The 6000-nt window shown below is 36.4% G+C and overlaps 1 long non-coding RNA gene across 1 annotated transcript; it reads right to left on the reverse strand.

Annotated features, from left to right (window-relative positions):
- Positions 1 to 1040: 1040 nt before the first annotated feature.
- Positions 1041 to 1920, reverse strand: LOC149143312 (uncharacterized). The gene is made up of 3 exons (XR_016265150.1): positions 1692 to 1920; positions 1516 to 1593; positions 1041 to 1431 (listed from the first exon to the last, which is right to left on the reverse strand). It is a non-coding gene; the product is annotated as an uncharacterized LOC149143312 (long non-coding RNA).
- Between the last annotated feature and the right edge of the window lie 4080 nt (positions 1921 to 6000).

A 6000-nucleotide genomic window follows, 5' to 3' on the forward strand; every position in this document is an offset into this window, starting at 1 on the left:
TGTTTGAATTCCTAGATACTGTTGTGAACATAGCATAATGTGCATCTGGAAAAGCTAAAAAGAAAACTGTTCGTTAATGGGCTAACTGAGTTAGTACCCAGACAGTAATAACAGTGCGGAAATACAGAACCAAAGATGTGCACGGGTATACAGAACCCTACTCCAGGACTGGCTACTGTGTAGCAGCCTCGACTCCATAATTATTAGTAAAAGAGTTATTATTCACATTGTTAAACTTTGAACAGTTAAATAATAGTATTTTTATAACCTGCCGACTGGTGAGTATCGTAAATCAGTGAATGAATGAGGGTTTACACCCTTGAGAGAAAGAAAAGGCATTGACTGTAACAGAAGAAATCTCGTGACAGAGAAACTTAACCTGGTAGATAACCTAGGTTTCTCCTAAACCGTGTGTGTGTAATAGAAAAGCTCTGTGCAGAAGACGATGGGTCAATGTACCTTATATTGTATTAAGGGATTGCCGTCGCGCCTCAGGGCTTGGGTACAAAACCCAAAAGATGGATCTGTGATAAGAACCAGTTCTGTGTACAGAACGAATGCATTTCCACCTTCTGTGCAATACAGTGCCGGAAGACATTAACCGAAAAGAGAACAAGGTCCTGTGTATTATAGCCAAAACTGATAACTATGAAAGTACATACTTAGTTTCAGTGCATGCAAATAAAATGAAGGACATTTAGCTGTAAACCCGAGACGGGAGCATGTGTCTGGCAATAAAATTTAGTCTTAGTCGATCCGAACAAAAGAACTGTGCATGCTTGAGACTCCATTAAGCAGTAAGTGTATGTACGCAAATCATAACCATTCAGATCTATGCATGCGAGTAAAAAGGAAAGAAACCTTGTTAAAAGCGAGTCTGTGCGTATAAACCATAACCACAGACAAACATTAACATTTCAAATACAGAATCTATAACAAAGATTATCATTATAATATGGTAATGTCAAGACAGTATTGTTCGAAAGAAAAGATCCAAATCCGTATAGCATATTAACGCTAAGACTCTGTTCCTGAGTAAGAACATTCAAAATGAAAATGCCCAATACATTAGCGAAATGTCTGTGGGTTGAGGAGAGTAATTACAGCATTAAAAGGCAATTTACATCCTGAACATATCAATACATATGTGAATAGAAACAGTTCCATTATACACTTTCATAACCATATCTGCGCGTGGAGGCCCGATATGAAACCTCGTAAACACAACAATAACCTAAGTCTGCCACTAGTGGCTCGGCAGTGCACAAAAAGAGGAAAACTCGATGGTTATAACAAAACCCAGAACCTCTGCAAAGCATTAATTCGTAAATGTTTAGCACAATCAACCTTAGCTAAGCAGCGAGCAGACGGAAGGGTTCTTCACCGAGAGCACTCGGAAGTGAACGAGACAACCATATTGAAAACAGAGACCTGCATAGACCATGTAGGGTATACATAACTGTAAACCCTGAACCATATTCGAATGAACCAACCCTCAAATACTGAGAAGCTTACCTGGTGTTGTTAGAGGTCGTTGCAGAGCAAACCACTGTGAAAGTCGACCAGAGCATAGCCAGGGCAGCTGCACAAGAACTTGACAGGGAAAAACGAGAATGCCATAAGTGATAAACTGTGATAATCCAGCCATGAAACGAAACACAGAAAACTGAACAAGAACATTCTCTCATTACCGGTGAGGTTTGATGCGAATAGGATCCAGTTCCGGGTATGGCAGGATTGCAGTATAGAGTTGCTGGTAGCGAGCTCGAGGAGGAGCAACGAGCCAGTCCGCAAAGGCCGCGGACATCAAATGAAACAGTATAGTGTATGGTCGATTAAATATCAACGAAAAACCCTGAATGCATTCCAGTCCTCCGATCTCCAGAAGAGATCTGAACCGTCGAGCTATGGCGGGAGTTGTTGGCGGGGAGATCAACGATGGCTTCCCCAAGGTGTCACCGTCGAGCTATGGCGGGAGTTGTTGGCGGGGAGATCAACGATGGCTTCCCCAAGGTGTCACATGGCTGGAATAACCAGGCCATGCCACCTGCCCCGGAAGGACGGATCGTAGTAATAACTGGAATGACCTGTCACCAGATGTACACTGCGGCGGGACCATGAAAGGTCACGCCCATTAATACAGAGACGTTAAAGTATTTATGGTAGCTGAACACATAACCAGCGCACAAATCAAACCTCAATACTGTCAGGTGTAATGCCGCGTGGAAGTTCAACCGAGACCCAAAGCTAACACACTGTCAACGACATAAGTGGACATGGTTTATATATATTTCATGTTAGGGCCCGCCAAACGTATAATGTTTTATATATATATTCCTTTATTGCATGCCAAAATAATTCGATGCACGATGTACATGAAGTTGATATGTAAAACTATAATGATAAGGTGTAAGATGCGTATGTGAAGTGGAATTATTATTATGATGAGCCTTAAGATTTAAGGTTTGTTATGTATATGCATATATTTGAAAAAAAATTTGTATATGTATGTAAAGTAGGTGTGACAATTAATGCATCGATTCAAATGAGCGTTCAGTAAGGAGTCAATTTTGGAAAACGGGTGGAGTGATTGTTTGCCATGGTGCGCATAGAGATGTGATGTGAACCCAGTCATTTTGCTTCTTAATTGGGTATGTTTTTCTTTTTAAATCACGGCAAATTGGTAAAAGTCATTTAAAGTAATATATATATATATATATATACTTTAAAAGTCAACCATCTCAAACAATCGCTCCACCCGTTTTCCATTTGTCACTTAACTCTGGGTTAAAAGATATATTTGAATTTTTTTCCTCATATTAGATTTTTTTATGTTGTGGTATTTGATATTTATTAACAAAATAGTTATGATAGCAGCAAATATAGAAACAAAACAAATCAATTTTCCACAATCCTAAAATGAACAGGATAGTTGAGACCATATTCCTCTAAACCAAGAACCCGAAACATCTCCAATACAACATTGCATTCATTACTCTCCACATACCATTCAACATATAAAAATAGTACAAAATAGGCAAACCAAAATATCATGTTTGGCAAGACTTTAAAGCCATAAATTTGATTACATTGGAGATATAACACAGAGAGGTAGACTGAACTGGAGCCAACCATGAACAACTTAGTCAGTCCATATACAACATGTGCACATATAGCATCATTTTCTTAAACATACTTATTATAATACTCCAAGGCCAAATTGAAAGCTAGCCCAGGATACAAACTACAAAGAAAACGCAGGCATAAAACAACATATTTATTATAATACTCCAAGGCCAAATTGAAAGCTAGCCCAGGATACAAACTACGAAGAAAACGCAGGCATAAAACAAAGTGTTGTTGTAACATATATGCGCCAAACAAATTTGGGCATACATCACCAACGGGAAGACACGAGGATAGATGAAATTCAAAATTTTGGGGGAAAGGAAAAAAAAAAATCACTTTAAACCCAAAGAAACAAGAAAACCATCTACAACACTGAAACATGATTATCAAAATAGTGAAAAAAAAACTTAATATCAATTATCTAATCGAGATTAGAGAAATTATAGTGAGATCCTAAGCACTTTGAGATAAAAAATACTTCCCTAACTTTTTAAGATTTTGAGAAACATTCTTATTTAATTTTCATTTTTTTTATTAAGTGCAATAAGTAAGTTTTCAATAACCAATTTCAAAAAAAAATATTAATTTATAGTTTAAATTTATAGAAATGTAAATCTTTTTAGAGTAGAGTGTTGTTTGAAGGATTAAGTAGTATTAATTATTAGAAAACTAGTATAAATCTATCAAATTTCTTAGGTGCAAATTTCTTTTAAAGTGCAAAATTTGGAAAAAATGTTTGCATCCAGAGAGTCTTAATTCCTTTTAGAACTTGATAGATCCAGGCTTAAAATAGATAATTGTTGATTTTATATATGTGTGTAAGAAAGAGAATGCACACCATGTGTCAACTCCTTGAATTAACTATAAAAAAATTCCATATCTCTTTAATTTTCAATATATATATATATATCCCACAAAATTTAAATATTAAAATATTTTTAACAAACATAAGTTTTTGTAATATATTTAACATTTACATTTTATTGAAATATTACATTTCTATTACATTTGTTTATATATATATATATATAAACAAAATTTAAAGAATTTTTTTAAATTTACATAGAATTATTTTATATATTTTATTGAAATATTACAATTGCATTATAACTCTTTAAAAAGATATAAATTTATATAAATTGAGTGGGCATATGGTACTATATAAATTAAAACATAATATATCAAAATTGTGAAAATAAAGATAAACAAATAGAAATGAAAATATCATTAAAAAAATAATCAAATTCCATGTAAATTAACAATACACTCTCTTCATTATCCCAAATCTAACATAACTAGTATTAGTCTCTCTCTCATTGCCTGATTTGACATTCTAGGCATCTTTGTATTAATTCCAAAAAAGTGTGGCTAAAATGACTTGATACAAAATTGTAGAGAGAAGGGCATCTCTATTACAAGAGCTTCATGTACATACTTCTCAATAGCTATAGAAAGAAGACTATATCCATCTATTCCTATTACACTAACTATGTAAATTCTTACAAACTGATAAAGGAGTAGGATATATATGTATTTCATTGGTCATTACATCAAAATTGTTGAATTGTTTGTGCACCTTGAAAATGACACTCTACGTAGCCTTGCTAAGCCTGGTTGATGGAGCGCTCCTCTGCTGGGGGTTGATTATAGATTCGATTGTTTGATCCTGAATTTTTGGTAGCCCTCTGTAACACCCTCCTCCCACATTCACCAAAGCTACCCGGTCCACTAGGGTAAACATGTGACGAGCGCTACTATGATGTGATTCGACTCCCCATGTACAGTTAAGGAAGTGGAATTGACAAAACTGAACTAAACTCACCCTCTACACCTGTTAAAGAACCTTCAGGAGTCAACTCGCCCTTCCAGGTGACCAACCCTTGAGGGAACACAACATTTTTACTGACCTAGAGCCCCAGTCACTCCCTTGCCAAGTCCTCCAAGCGACTGAGAGCCCCAGTCACTCCCATGAGATTGCCTGAGTGTGATTGTAGCTTTTTTATGCTAGTGCTATGCCAACGACAACGAGATTTAAGGCTATTTTCCAGGGCTAGGGCCCAGTCACTGCCCAGAAACTTATGAAACTTCCATAATTCATAAAGGACATGAAGACAATGCTTTTGATAACAAACTTGATCAGGGAATTGACTGGACCCCTACTAGCCATGATAGACATATCGTCAAACATGTCACAAATGTGCATCCTACATGTTATAAAAACATATTTGAGTATAGGGGTCTCATACTTATTTGAGATTCGCTAAGAAGCATTGATGCCTTATCACATTAGTTGCATTATCATTTATTAGGTCATATATTCAGTGTTCATTCATTTATGAATCAAAACATGATGAGAGCCATACATCATCACTGTCATAAAACATACTCTTAATCAACATATAAACAACAGAAATAGCATGGATATGAGAGCCATAAAATTCACATATAAACTAGTACATTTGCACATAAAATATCAAGGAGAATAAGCTCTTATTAAGGAATGCAAAATCCAACTACGTTTGCGACTTCCACGTACCACTCGACCATAAATTAGCTGAACCAAATCTTTCTTTCAGCCAATCACCCCCGTGCCATATTCCAAGCATGAATGTGGGACTCATAACCAAAAAATCAACCAGGGCTTCCCGAGGCTACACCACCTCACCATCATCAATAGAACTAGTCTTTACCACAATCCACAACGGATCAGTAGTCCCTAAACAAGCATGGATGCATCCAGATCTCTCCACCTAAACCGTGAGGAATTTGTTTGTCTCAATCTCACGGCTTTACCGTGTATCCCACCATTACAGGTAAAGGAATTCCTAGGGCTACAAGGTCTCCACCCTCTAGGCTTTACCGTGTATCCTA

Source organism: Pinus tabuliformis, chromosome X (assembly GCF_031772625.1).
Source record: "Pinus tabuliformis cultivar Carrire ecotype Pingquan chromosome X, CPIR1, whole genome shotgun sequence".
NCBI classification, from domain to species: Eukaryota; Viridiplantae; Streptophyta; class Pinopsida; order Pinales; family Pinaceae; genus Pinus; species Pinus tabuliformis.